This window comes from Camelus dromedarius, chromosome 3 (genome assembly GCF_036321535.1).
Source record: "Camelus dromedarius isolate mCamDro1 chromosome 3, mCamDro1.pat, whole genome shotgun sequence".
In the NCBI taxonomy this organism is placed as follows: domain Eukaryota; kingdom Metazoa; phylum Chordata; class Mammalia; order Artiodactyla; family Camelidae; genus Camelus; species Camelus dromedarius.
The window spans coordinates 62,780,863-62,797,059 of NC_087438.1; positions in this window are offsets into that span (position 1 = coordinate 62,780,863).

Below are 16,197 nucleotides of genomic sequence, written 5' to 3' on the forward strand. Positions count from 1 at the left end.
ATCTATTCACTTACATTTGAATTAAGATTTTTATGTTTATTAACCATGATTCATAAATCTTGGTTTGGGGACAAGCCCTTCTCCCTCCGAGGGGATAAAGATATTTGGGCTGCAATATTCTTTGTTTTTTCATGAGACTGTTTAAGCTTTATCAGAAATACTGATGTTCCAAATTGGTTATTTTGAAACAGGGAAGCAACTTCCAAATCTATGGAATCTCTACCATACACTAAGTACAAAATAGTCATTCAATCCTCCCAAGCCATATATTTTTTTTTAAAAAAAAAAAGCCTTGTTTGCCCATTTGATCTTCCTTCACGCTATCCTTACAAGCATTAGGATTTCCATTTGTTTCTGTTGGGATTGAAAAACTTAATTCTGTTGCTGCAGGCTAGACCGGGGACATGCTCCATGAAGCAACAACTCCGAGCCTATTTCTCTTTGCACGTTATTGCTGCTGCTGCAGATGCTCCGAAGGGCTGCACCTTGGGTGTCTCTCGTTGTGGTTATTGGCATTTATTTGGGATCATTACCCCAGCAGCTAGAGGATCCCTGTCTGCGTATTCTGTAGTGTCCCGCAGCAGACACAATTTTGTACAACCACTGGTGGGAGCCTCCTGTTAATGATGACGGCTCCATCCACCGCGCTGGTGGGTGGGGCTCTTCCTATAAGTCCTGCTCAGGACATGTAGGGTAGCTAGTGTAACCCTCAGTTGGGTTTTCTGGTCTCCTACCTGCTATTCATCTTTATATGTTTGGTATTCTTAAATACCGTAATTCCTACTCTGAAAAGTTTATGTACTATACAGAATTCAATTATACTAGATTGGAGCTAATTACCAAAAAAAAAAAAAAAAAGTGCTTCTTAAGAAGCTCAGAAGCTCCTGTGATTTCAATTAGATTTAGACCAGGAAGGATGGGTTTTGTACTCCTTCCCCAGAACAAATTTAGAGAAAAAGAAAAGAGGTATTAAGTAGGTATTAACTCCCTCTAGGAATTTGTAATACTTTTATTGAAAAAGAAAAGTGTAAAATGTGAAATGTATTATAATAGCTTCATCATTTGACTCTAAGTATCCTTCTGCATTTGGAATGCATTTTATCAGTAAATACAGGCTCATGGTCCTTTATCTAAACCCCAGACAGATCTGAAAAACAAACATTTTCATAAGGTGATTCCAAAACTCTTTTGGAGGCAAAAATCTGATTCAAATTATATGAGGTTCCTTATCTACTTTATGGAATACACATACATTTTATTTCAGAAGGATATATAAGTGTGATTTTCTGATGTTACCCCAGCCAACGAACATGACATATGGCACGTGAATTCTTTACATGCTAAAAATTCTGAAGTATGATAGTACATCTAGCCCAAAGTTTTCATATAAAAGGTCATGGACTGGTAACTAAATAGCTGAATGCTAGTTCTAACTTAGGAGCTCTGCCTAATGTGTATGTGTGTATGTGTGTCTGTGTATGTGCGTTCACGAACACATCCAATAGAAATAAAAAGGCAAGAATCAGAAGAAAAATTAAGAATATGTTAAACTTTAAGCCATACTGTATTGTGTCAAAGAAAAATGAAAGCTTAATAAAGAAACAAAAAAAGGCTTTTAGCTAAATATATTCAGGCACATCTGGATAAGGAATCCAGGTAGCCATAAAAATGAATGTATTGTAGAGTATTTGGTGACGTGGAAAATGTTCGCAGTACATTATTAATGGCAAAGCAGGTCACAAACCGTTTGAATAAAATACAACTTTTATGATACACATACATGTACAGAAATTAATGTGAGCAAATACATAATAACAGACTAATGTTATTTCTGGATGACAGGCTTTTCAAAGGTTTTCATTTCCTACCCTTTGGTTTTTCCTTAGTTTCTTTTTTTGCCATAAAATTTTATTGCTCTTATATTTTCTTAAGCTTTGTTTTGTTTCTTAAGACTAAGAGAAGATAAAAGAAAAAAATCTGGACGAGTAGTTGAACAAAAAAGACATGATAACTGAGCCTCACATGCTGAATAATTGCTTGCCCTTCCCTGGCTGTGTGTACGAAGAGCTGGTGCAGTGTTTGTTTCCTCTGGTGGGCTAGATTTCATTTCACGAAAAGAGAATTACACAGAAAGACACAAAGAAACTTCAGCACTTATGGGCTATGCTTTGTATACAAAGATGATGTTATTGACTCCCTGACATTAGGAAACTTCAGTATCTCTTCTCAGCTGCAATTACCCAATTTGGGAAATGAAGCAGACACCAGAGCTTCATCTAGATGATGGTTGTAGACATAAAGCGCTGTGGCTGCCATTTTTCCCCCAGCTTCTATTGCAGGCGGCAAAGCAATTAATGTACGGTCTTAAATTCCCATTCTCTTCAAATTGGATACGTTCTTTAAATAAACTGTTTTTTAAATTAGGATTGTAAATATTACTCTCCCCCAACCCACTGTATGTGGCATCATCTTTGTGTTAAAAGCAAATATTTTAATAAGCTTATACAATACTCTTTGATTGAAGTGCTACAAAACAGGAAACATTTTCACAGTGATAACAAGCCATTGATGTAGACTTTTTTGTGTGAATTTATATCCTTGAACTCTGAAGGCTAATCTAAATATTGATCTAAACTGCCCATACCCATCTGTAGGTCTCCAGGCCACATAAACCACATGCAGAATAATTCCTTCTGCACTGGGGTCAAGGTTATAACATATTTTGTTAGTGTATCAGCAAATACCTATCAAATCTCTTTAATATACATAATCTTTCCCTCCTTTCCCTTTTTTTAAGTCCAAAGCCCAGGTCTCACCCTGTCCTTGGAGAGCTTATACACTACTTTGGAATAACAAATATTCATATATGGGAAGTTAAGTCATAATACAAAAATTCAAAATAATGTAAGTCAAGAGAGTTCACAAGGATGTACATGATTGAATGCCAGATATCTGCGAGTACTTTTAAATCAGAATATTGTTGATTCCTGGGGTTTGGATATGCATTATGCAAGAGCATGAAGGAGGCAAGGCCAAGAAGGAGGTAGGGCTTCAAATGTGCCTTGAAGAAGCTGCAAGATTGAGCAGAGAGGAAGATGCACATTCCAAATGGGGAGAATAGTAAGCGTCGAGATTCAGAGGAGTTAAATAGAAGGATAATCTAAATGCTATGAGTCCCTTGGAGTTTATGCTGTGCCTGGCACTGTTAGCACATGACATCTTCACAAAAACTCTACGAGATCAGATGGGCCCATTCATGACTCCCCTACCTAAAGTGGCCTTCCACCCCTACCATCCTCTCTCTCTCTTTCTCTCACTAGTCTGATTCGTTTTCTTCATGATGTTTTCATCATCAAAAGATATATCTTTTTTTTTTTTTTTTTTTTGCTTATTTACTTTTTTAATGCAAGATCCAGGAAGGCTAGGACTTGTTCAACCACAATATCCCCAGTGCCTGAAATGGTTCCCGGTCCAGAGTCACACACAGTATGTACTTAAGAATAGCATCCTCTCCTTTCACAAATGAGGACCCTAATGCAGTTAGAGGTTAAAAAGCAGCCCAGTGCCACACAGTCAGAATTTGAACTCAGGTCTCTCTTTACCCCAGAACCACATGCTACATAATCCCCTAGTGCATCATTAGAAAACCACAAGTAGGTCCCTTTTGGAGAACATACAAATTTTCTTGGATTTCTTCTTTCATTTATTTGTAGGTCATTGCATCCTAATAGTAGGAAATAGAATTACAATGGAAGTTTGGTGTCAGACTACAAAGGCATTGATTTTCAGGTTAAGATTTCTGAATTTTATTATGAGAAGATGTTAGACAATGTAAACAGGTGTGGTACATCTGTCATGTTGTATAGTTGGAATGAGGAAGACTGAGCCTAAAATCAGAACTTTAAGCAATTGCTGAGGCCTGTCATGAGCATATTAAAGTCTAGACGAGGTTTTAGTCGTGTACAGGGAGGAGAGAAAATATACGAGAGAAATTACAGATAAAATTTAATTTTTGTGACGTAAATTGCTCTGCCAGCAAAGTCTTCCATCCATTTCTCTTCTATGGGAATCTTAGCCTTTAAGACTTGTATAAATCTAGATTCTTCCGGGATTCCTTCTTATGGAATTCTTCCAGCAAGTCTAGGCCCAAGGCCTTTGAAGTACTTCGCACAGGCTCATACAGTGCCACACTAGAGTGTAATACAGTTAACACCATAGGGAAGAAAATCATCGTGTAGGTCTTCTGAGAGTTCCTTGAGAGCAGGGAGGTTTTCATCTGTTTATCTCTAGCACCTACCATAGAATTGGGTACTTATGACACTAATATTCATTGCAGGGGCGAAGCAGATACCCTGAGTTTCATAGGCCTGGGTGTGGGAGAGAGCTGGCCATTCTGACAAAAACAGGCGCGCCAGGACTGGGCTGGAATGATAGCTTGGGAGTTTTTAACAAATAGAGATGCCTAGAAAAGGAGCCAGGAAATATGTACATGCAATTTTAGACACTAAACAAGCTGAAGTGATAGCCAGGAGTCAAACTGAAATGTTCCACTAGATGCATGAGGTAGGAGACTGAGGTTCTGCCAGCCAAGATTGAAGATGCAGGCTGTAAGTATCATTCATATAAAGATGAACGTTAAAATGTGAGAGTAGATGTAACCCCTGAATTCACGACAGCTGTAACAACAAGAGACCAAAGAGCTAAGAGCTAAATCGTGGAATAAACCCACACAGAGGAAGCAGAGGGAGACGGGGCTACCCTGTGGAGAACCACAGAAGCAATCATACAACATAACCTCCTCATCTAATTTTACACAAATTTATTTCCTCTTTGCAAGTAATACTGTGTATACTTCTTTTACATTCAAAATTCAGCTTCTCTGAAAGCTGATCAAATTTCTCTTGCCCTTTCTGTCATGTAATTATCAAATTGTGAGTATTTTGACATGTAAGTGTGTGCTGGCAACTATTAGGATAGAAAACTTTCCATCTGATCAGATATTACTTATTCACCAAAACTTGCACAGAATGCACTGATTAAAAGGAAATTGTGCAAGTTTCAGTAATTTCTCTTGATTACCATTAACCACACATACTGCATTTTAAAATTATTCTAGCAGATATTCAGTATCAACAGATTGTAATTCATTAGCAAGGTATAAAATAGACATTGAAACTATTTCTAAACTATCACATCGGATGATGTATGAAGCATGTCACATAATAGCAGACTAAGTATCATAAAATATTAGTCAAGTACTAATATAGTCATTAATACTCCTCTTTAACAAAAGGTAATTTCACAGCCCCATTTACCAACTGGACTATCCCAAGTCTACTTCATAATTATGCTTTTTATTCATCCCTGTAAATTCTGTTTAGTGCTTTTTGGCAATTTCTTAACACAAATGCCCTGGATGTTGTTAAACTGGATTAATAGCTTTATAAGTAATATATAATATGTAATAATATAATAATAATATATTTAACTGTAGGTGATTTAACTTGCATTGTAGTAATCACTTTTTTAATATCTTATTATAAGTTTAGAATGTATTTTATTGGAACTAATTTTTAACCTCAATATTTTGCAACATCCCTTTATGATGTTAGTTTTATAAACAGAAGGGTATGGAGAACTGGGGGCTGTGGTCAGCCCTAGCTCTCCTCACACTGTTTTAGCCCGAGGCATGCCTGAGGATGAAATCATTTCAGGTGGATTGGAACCCAGATAAATAATCATAAAAGTCTTGCAACAATATCTCCTCTTTAAAAATATATATTTCCAACTCTTTTCAATGTGAATGGAGTATCAGAGTAAACAACTTCATTAGGCATGTGAAAGCACATTTTAGGGAAACTACATTTGTCTGAAAATTATAAGCATCTTTCTGCATCAGCCTTTTTTGAATTTAAGGACACTCTTTCAATTAACTGGGCCTGCTGCTATATCCTAAAAGTAGTTTGAGTCAACAGCAGTTTGATTGGACATTCAGAATTACAGCTCCTGGAAGTTCTTAAAAGGTCACCTACTCCTTCTCCCTGCACTTAAGCAATTAAAATTGCACTTAAATATGGAGCAAAATGACAGAAAGGGAAAAGTAGATTTATTGAAGACAAACAATAAGTCAAGCACTGTTGGTACCAAGATGAATAAGCCAAGGCCCTCATCTCAGTGAGTTCACAGACTAACCTGGTTTATGGGTATATAAACAAATAACTGAAATAATGCATGTATAGTTTTTGCAAAGGGCCTGGCAGATAAGTGCTCAGTAAATAGTGGTCCTTGTTTTAGCTTTTAATAAAGTGCTCACCAAATGGAAGTCATCAAGCTAATGCACAACAGTCCAAGGAAAACATGCTCATATTTTAGTGTGCAGGATCTCAAATCAAATCGATTTCATTCATTCATTCACTCATTCATTCACTTATTCATTCACTCCTTCATTCCAGAAAAGCATTAATTACAGCATTGTGATTTAGGGTGTGGACCCTAGCAGCTAGTTGGCTTCCAGTCTAAGTTCCACTACATAACTAGCTATTCCCTTACTAGTAAAACCCAGACGTAACTAGTTTTACAAGGGTTGATAAATTCACATGAATGGATACATGTAAAGTGCCTGACACAGAAAACATGCTTTCAAAGTTCAGAGATTATTATTTTCATCACATACATAGCAAACATTTACAGGGCAAAGTACTAGGTGTTCTTGGGGACCAAAAAGAGTACACCCTTCATCCCAGCCAGACCCTCTCTGCTCTCCCCCAACTCTCACGCAAGTCACTCAGCCTTCTGTGGCCTCCCTGATGTTGTCACAGTTGGCTCCTTCAGCTCATGACCTTCCCTCATACTATTGTTCTTTTTGCCCACAAAACTTTCCTATCTTTTCCAATTCTATTGTATCCAGGTTAATTATCCCTTTCCCTGGAATGCTTTTCCTGATTGTTTAGTTTAAACCGTGTTTTTTTGCTATCTTCCATCATAAACCTGAGTTGCTTCACTGCACTGATGTCAATTTGCAATTGCTCTATGGTACTTCGGTCAACTTCGATCTTCCCTACTGGAGGATAAGCTTGATAGGGGCAGGCATCTTCTCCGTTCTTCTCACAATTGTATCCCAGCTCCTCATGCTGTGCACAGTGAAGTGCACAGTGAAGTGCACAGTGAAGTGTACAGTAATCCTTCAATAAATATTAACTAAAAGAATGAATGAATGCACTCACTGTATCCCAATTTTAACCATATAGAATCTCCTACTTTAAATCTCACATAATAAAGACCCAAGTCAAGTCAATGAGGCTAAGAAAGCAGCTCCATGGGTCCACTGTCTCATTTGGATTTTACTAATGAAAAATTAAACCTAAGCATATTTAGGTAGCATAAGAATTCTAGTGAGAAGAGACTGAAGTTGAAATACAAATGGGACTTACTCCATTCTTTCCTGCTTATAACACTTTTCCAAAAAGGCTTGACAAAAGAGAGACACGGCCTCATTTGATAACGCAAGTGGGGGCTGAAGATAAAACTCCAGAAATTAATAATAAGTAAGATCCACTGACTATAGTATTTCATCTTCCCTCCCCATTTCTAAGCAGCAACAGGTTCAATATTGGGCACCATTAGCCTCACACATTCTCAAAGTAGGTGATTTCGTAGCTGCATTTACAACAGCCTGGGAAATGGCATGCTTGCTTTATACAGTGTGTTTTGGTTGGTGTTGACCCCGCCTCTCATTCTCTAGCCTCAGGCCATAAACACAATGTCTCATTCAGGCCTTTGACTGTGTCCTCAGCCAACGCCTTATGGATTCCATATTATAGCACATCATAACCTAAAGGTCTCCAAGGAGAAGGTTCTAAACTTCTAGTGATTTTTTCCATTGGCTGTTACACTTGTTAGAGGTAAATCCTCAGCCCTTAAAACATGATTTCTTAATTTATAAAATTGTTTTAAATTATAAACCGTACATATATTGGTGAAACAAACATTCAGAGTAGTATAGAAGAGTATAAAATAAAGTTAAATGTTCCATTCCCAAACCATGTCCTATTCCATTACTAGAGGCAATTTATTTTAATGATTTCTATTTTTCCCTCCTTTTAATGGTGATTAGTACCATACTTTAAATATTTATAACTCCATGTCAGATAGTAGCTACTAACTTCCCACTATGAAAAACAAAGAATCCAAACGAATTATACTACCTCTCATCTCCTCCTCCTCCCACTTCTTGCTTTTGTTGGTCATATTATATAATTTAAATTTTTCTAGAAGCTATAATTTATTATGAGATATTAACCTCAATCCCCTACTTACTCCTTGTCCCCCATCTTCAGATACTACCTACTATGCACTGTACAAGGTGAGGAGACGAGTGCATCTACCTCTCTGCCACCTATTTTCTACCAACTTCTGTTGGTTAAACATTTATTCATATTGTTGAGGTCTATAATATTTACCTTCTATTCTATATTTATTTTTGCTTTCCACATTTTGTCTACATTATTTCTACGTTATTACTAACTAGATTCTTTTGCTGTGAAATTAATAAAGTAATTAGAGGGATTCCAGATTTCTGTAAAATAATGGCTACTACCTAACTGTGAATCACCAGCATCCTCCCAAAACCATTTGGGATGAAAAGAGAGCACACAGTATCATCTATAACCCCTGCCAACAGCAGAACTCAGAGACAGAAAAGACTAAAACCCCAATTTACGTGTAAGTAGGAAAACTTGACACTAGCAGAGGCTGCCTCTGCACATCCTCCAAGGTAGAGAGTCAGTGATGGGAGACGATTCTCCATGAAGTCTCAGGATTCTGCATATTTTGTGAGCAAGTCACCGATTGCACTTCGTTTCAGATTATCTTTTCAAGGTTGTTTTTATAGCAAAGAGTTATAGAAGATAGAGATAATGTTTCTTTCTAGAAAAAAAAAGAAAAAGCAGGCTTGTCCAGGAAGATAAATATAGTATCAACGTCTGGAACATAGTGTAGCATGCTTACTGCCCAGTATAAGAATTTGGGTTTGCAAAGGTTAGGGTTCCCCTCCTATAACAAAACCAACTTTATGTACAGATATCCAATGGCCCTCTTTGCATTGCTCCATGGAAACTGAGGTTTAGGGAACCAGCAAACATAAATTACAGAATTTCTAAAATAATGTTAATATAAACTACATAAATAACCAATCTGTGAGGTACAACTAAAGAAATGCTCAGAGGAAAATTCATTGCTTTCAATATTTATATTAATAAAAGTGAAATAATATAAATAAAATAAACTCACTCAAAGATAGAAAAAGAAAAATTAACTGAATGAAACAATAAAAGCAAATTAACTGAATGAAATGAAAGAAGAAAATAAGTAAAAATTCATGAGTTAGAATTAGAAAAGACAAATAATAAATAAAATTGGTTATTTGAAAATTTTAATGAAATATATCAACCAGTAGCTAATCTAAACCAGAAAAAAAAAATGAGAAAGTACATAAATAAGAAATGACAAGGAGAAAATAACCATTTAAACAGGGGAAATTTTCTAAATCATAGGAGACCGTTTTGCAAAACTTTATGCAAGTAAATTTTAAAACAAAGAAAACTAATGTTAAAAGAGAGAGAGAGAGGCCAATTTGAAGGAAGAAATAAAGGTATTAATAAGGTATTCTACAAAAACACACCAGCCCCAGACGGCTGCTCAGGGGAAATCTATGACTTCAAAGATCAGATCATCCCGATCCCACGAGCACGGAGACAGGGAAGACATGTAAGTTCGCTTGTTTGTTTTAATGAAATGAGTATAATATTTATAACTAATCTGATAGAAACTACACAAGAAAAAACGAAAATCAAACTTCACATACAAACATTGTATTAGTTTGCTAGGGCTGCCACAACGAAATACCACAGATCGGATGGTTTAAACAACAAACATGTGTTTTCTTACAGCCCTTGAGGCTCGAAGTCCAAGATCAACGTGTGGACAGGTTTTGCTTGCAGAGGGCCCCCTTCCCCCTCTGTCTGCACACGGTCTTTTCTCGGTGTACACTAAAACACATCCTCTTCTTGTTAGGACAGGAGTCAGACTGGATTAGGGCCCCACCCTTCAGACCTCACTTAATCTTAATTAGCTCTTATTTAGCTTAATTAAATCCCTATCTCCAAATACAGTCACATTGAGAGGGCTTCAACCATGAATTTGGGGGGAACACAGTTCAGCCTTTAACAAACATTTCTTGATAGTCCTAAATAAAATGATAGCCAAAAATTTAATAACAGAGAAATATAATTATACATCATTCATTGCTAGATAGTCTATCACAGGAAGGCAAGAATAAAATTACCAGCCAAAAATGACAGAGGCATTTTCCTTTGGACTTAGGCAGTCTCACCTCCAGGAATCTACACTGAAGATATTTCCCTACATATGTAAAACCACATCTGTGCACCATTATTGATTATTGTAGTATTTTGTAATAACCTCAGACAGCAAACGACCCAAATGTTCATTAACACAAGTCTGTTTGTATAAACTAAGGTACATCCACAAAATGTAGGCATAAAAAGGTGAGAAAGATCTCTGTATATGTTATTGCATGATCTTCAGGATATATTATTTTATGAAAAAATAAGACGCAACAAGGCACATACAGTATACTATCTTTTGTATACAAAGAAAAATATATACACACACATACAAATGTCTATAAGAAAAAAGTATATATATATACACTTATAATTATTTTTTGAAAAAAGAAACATCTATGGATTGAAGGGGGTAAAAGTGGAGGGAATAGAGATTTAAGTGAGACTTCTCTGAGTATGCCTTTAAATATAATTTTGACTTTAAAATCAGGTAAATATTTTACTGATTGAAAAAAATAATAATTTGAAGAGGAAAAAAAAATCTTTAAAGCTGAAAATAACGAAACAAGTGAACCTAACTGTGTAGTAAATTGGTAATACAATCATCTAGAGGAAAGACTCATCTTAATTATATTTTGAATAAAGTACTTTGTACATCCTTCATGGGATGTATTCTAAGGACAAAAGGAACAACAAAATCTTAAACCTCGCTCACTAGTTTTATTTTTAATAGTAATTATAATTGTTATCTTGAGAGTTATCAGAACTAAATTCTTCATTGCTAAATAAGGTGTTCTCAATGGATGTCACATTTAAAATGTGGCATTTTCTCATAAGTGGCAAATTCAAAAGGTGCATAATAAAAGGGGGGAGAAGGGCACAGGAGTACTGATGGGAGTAGTCAAATCTGTACTGTAAGTAGAATGGAAAAAAAATCCAGTACCCTTTCATTTTAAACTTGAGTCAACAAGGTAACAACCGTATGCAATTTAAAATTTTTAAGTCAACAAATACTCAAGTTTTGAGAAGGTTTGAGGAGCTTAAAACCGTAGCTCAGACCATAAATATGTTCATGCTAAATACTAATGAAATTTGGGACATTTAACAAATGTGCTGCAAAATCTGTTCTGAAGGACAATCCATGATGCCATTTCCTGGCTACATGAAATTAGTCTGACCCAGAATCACTACTCTTTTTTTCCTAAATAAAATGAATGGTAAGAAATTAAGCAAGTTATCTACTGACATTTGGATATGACATCCAGAAACACAATCTAAACCTTTGGGTTTCTCAAGAGTCATCTTCCTATTTTGGAGACCATACATATTACACGAGACAGGGAGAGGAAATGAGGATTTTGAATGATAGAGCTTGGATGACAGGATAAGAATGATAAGATTCTACAAAAACAAATAAGATTGTGCATCATTTTAGAAATTTAATTCTACAAATTTAGATAAGAGGAACCAAGCTTAACTGCTGTTAATAAAACTGTGGGTAATCATCAGTTAAATTCATTACACTTGTAATCTGCTTTCACTAATCAAGATCTAGTTTTAATTGTTGCCATAGAAAAACTTGCAAGTTCTCCAAGTGGCACGTAGCCTGAACAAGATGCTGTGTCTAGTTCCAGCTCGCTCAATCCAGTTAAGACAGGATGGGACCACCCACCCTCCAATTGGGCATGCGTGAATGTCAGCTCGGTGACCTGATGTCAGAAGGTGACCTCAACCCTCAGATCATGCCAACACAACCATCTTCTGAACAAAGTCCTGTGAAGATGTAGTTTAGCTGCGCCCGCGCAGAACTAAAGTTACAGCACCTTTTTCTTGTTTCTAATCACCTTTCCCCACACTCCCCATGCCCCAGACCGCCCTGCTGCCTTATTCTTCATGCTGCAAATACTGCAGCTTTTTGCCTTCAGGGAGGTGGATTTGAAATTAGTTCTCCTGTCTCCTTGCTTTGCTGCTTTATGAATAAACCCTGTCTGCGAGCCTGGGCATCTCAGTATTTGGATTGCTGAGTGTCGGGCAAACGAACCTGGTTAGGCAACATTCATTTTATTTGGTTTTATTTTATTTTACTAATTTTTGGAGAGTTGCCCACAGTTGTGAATGCATCAACACATTATGATATAGGTATGCAAAGATGAATACAGTCATAGACTTCAAGAAGAGAAATACTAACCAGAAAAAGAGAGGTATTAACTCCCTTGCTCTGTACACTGAAGACCAAGTCTAGGTACTACCTAATTCTAGGCATCCTGGTTTTTAAAGAGATATTGATAAAGTAGAACAGACCTCTTAGTTTCTTAATTTTTTTTTATCTTCAATGACCTGTCCTCCAACTTACCTTACCGTCCAACTCACATGGATGGTGATCTGCAGAGCAGGGTAGCTTCTGTAAGAGTTTATGTTGATTCTCCCGTCCTAAACTATCAGCTCTCCACCCTGGCTGCACGTATTTCCTGGGACTGCATTACAATACAGTCACTTTTGCAACCCACTCTAGAAGCATTAAAACAATGGGGGTGAGGGGTGGGAAGAGATCTGGTCAGTTTTTAAAAGTCCCACAGATGTTTCCAAAGTGCAATCAGGGTTGAGGGTCCCTGTTGTAAGCAGATCCAGTGGGCTTCGTGGGCAGGGGCTGGTATCTCCCCAACAGTGCAGGTGAGATCTGAAAAGTCTGCTTTCTGAGTTCATACATTTTCAAATTCTGATTTTTTAAAGTAGGAAATTTTCCTAAGCTATTTAGGTATTATATTCTAGGTACCTTCCCAAAACATAAACTTATGCCCCAAGAATTTATAAACATCATTTACCAGAGAAAGGGAAAGAATACTTGGGTAATATTTTGATAGAAGCTTTCAAATCCAGCATTGTAAATAAAATCAATGAGACATTTTTTTTTCCAGGTCAGATACTAAAAGTGTTTGCTGATTTACATATAAACATTTCACAAGAGGAACATGACCTAGTAATGACCTCAGTGAAACACTTTTTTTTTTTAAGAGCTGTTTTAGCATGATAGTTTTGAATTATAACATTTACTATAGGGTTGAATGTCTTAGAGGAATAAGAGAGGAGTTAGTCTCACATGCGTAGACTGATAGAAGAGGGCAGAAAGGATGTAATTAAATGTAAAATAAATATACACTTTGTTTTCTTAAGAATGAAGCAACTGGTAAAAACCATGGTAGATCTTTTAATCTGTTGCTATGCCAACAGAAAAATTTTAAATGGATCCAAGAAATGGGACAATTTTCAGGAATACAAGCACAACCTATTTGAAATAAGTCAAATTGTGTTCATGTTTCCCCCCCAAGGGGATAGAGTCTTGAGGGAATTAGTGCAGAATTAATTGATCAGATTTTTTTCCTGTAACCACAGCAGGCATGAAACACAGAATCCCACGCTTTATTTTTCTGAGATCTAGATCTGGATTTAGGTTAAATTTTTTGAGGATTGTGAGCAGTACTGTTCCCCAGTGTGTACGTAGCAGGACAGCTTGTTTCTACCATTTTAAAACTGATTAATACACATATCAAGAGACTGAAGTCAATAAATCTTGACCTGCACTTACTTCTCAACATAATGCCAAGATGATACAGTTTTCAAATATAAAAATATCTTAATAAAATACATCTCATATGCAAATTGCCAGCATCCTTTCTGAGTCAAAGACAGGCAATATTTTTCCTAAGAAGAAGCAAAGATTAAGATGAAAGATGACCTGAAATCTATAAATTATAGAAAATTAAAATTATAAATTCACTCAAATTCTATTGATATGAGATAGGATTTTAACAACTGTATATTCAGTGTAATGATCAACTTCTTCACAGCTTTCTCCCAAGTAAATACACTCATTTGTTTTTTGAGAGAATGTTGTTTTGTTTATATTGTAAAAATACATTCAGGAAAACATTTAGTACATCCAGAGGGTCTTTCCTGAACTGCAGAGCAAGTCAGGAATAGATTGCCTCAGCAAAATAAGATGAAAATTTAGTTCAACTGCCATTCCTGAAGGTATTTCTGTAAAGAAAGAAAGAGATAATTCACAGTAATTAAAAGTATTTTCAATTAAATGCTTGTCTGTATGGGTGAGTCTGCCTTATTGCCTATGAGACAAAAACCCCGACTTCAGCTTTTTTTCAAATGTTTATTTTTAAATGACTTAATTAGCAAATGGAGCAACTGTGAACTATGATTCCTTATCATAGTAAGATGATTTTCTTATTCTGAAGCTGAGAAAACATTTGAAAATGGGTAGCACGAGGGAGAAACGGCATTCCTTTTTTTCCCAGTAGGTTTCTATAATTTGTCCTTGGGTTTTGCTTTATTTTTTAAACGTGGAGCTGAACAGATCCACAAATACACTGTGTGAGCTCATCTTTAAATCTTGAGCATATTCACATAGAAAGAAAGATTGCCCGTTGGTTATTGGCTATCACCCAGTTTTGCTTTATCTTTGTTTTCTGAGTAGTAAGCCACTACTATTACTTACATTAATATTACATGATAAATGACAGCTTTATCGTTACAGTAGCGCCCTTTAGCAGTCAGCTAACGTGACTATGCATTTATCTAAGAAACAGAAACTCCACTAACACCTAGTCCTATATTTGGTGTTAGTGTACATTATTTCTTGGATTATCTGGAATATCTAGACATTATGGAGTATTATATATTTAAATCTGTAAACATTTGGAAACTCCACCACCTCAGTTACATTAATCATGATTTTTTTGGCTCTTCCATCTCATGTTTTATTCAGCCTCTCCATGCCTCTGTTTCCTCATCTATAAAATGGGGATTATAGCAGTACTTAACTTTTCTAAGTATTACTGTATTTATACATTAAGTATAATATAGAGTTAATATTATTTAATAGTACATAAGCCTACTTACATGTTATGTAGTTGTATAATATAACACAATAAAATATATTTCTATTTAAATATAGAAAGTATTTAGGACAATAAGCAGTAAATACAAATACAAAAATAAATGCTTATTTAATTAGCATTTGATGCAATTTTATCAACATAGAAGCACCATGTTTTTATAAAAGAACAAAATGTTATTTTCTATTCTGTTTCTAATTTTAATTTTTAGGCTAGTCCATATTTTGCTGATTCCCAGGGCTGAGTTACACCAGTGGTGGGTTGAAGTGTTCAGGAAATGATCCATCACAGAGATTTCATTTCCCACTAATGGACGTTTCCCAGAGTCCAGAGGCTCAGCTACACATAGGAAGATATTTGTGGCTCTTTTTCCCCTCACTCTTGCCCCCTGCCAATCTCATCTGCCACGTGTCAGGCACACCACGATAGAGCTTGCTCTCATCAGTTTGGTCTGTCAGAACTCTGAGAAGCTAAATATCATCTCTAACCCTACTGATTTCAATGTTTACTCTGTTTTCAGAACATTAATAACTCGTTAAATATGGCAGCAGCCTTGGGCCTTCAGAGAGATCTCTGTTTTTACTTCTCTCTCCTACATTTTGTTTACTTTACTACCTTTAATGAGGATGGGATCCTGATTGGCTTAACTCTTAGGATGATTCCAAGGATCTTTTTGTTGGGAATGAGCAGAAAGTAAGAAAATAATTTGCGTCAAAATTTTCTTAGCGCCTCAGGTACCTAGCGAGAGAAACATGAAAGCAAAAAAAAAAAAAAAAAAAAAGTAAAAGATACAAGGCCAGATCAAGGGCAAGTGCCTGGCTGCCAGAGATGTCAGACTGTCTATTCTAACTGCATTTTTGTCCTAATTGTATTGTTCTGTTATCAGCTATACTAGGGGTTCCTAGTATCCTTGAGACAAAAGCAGT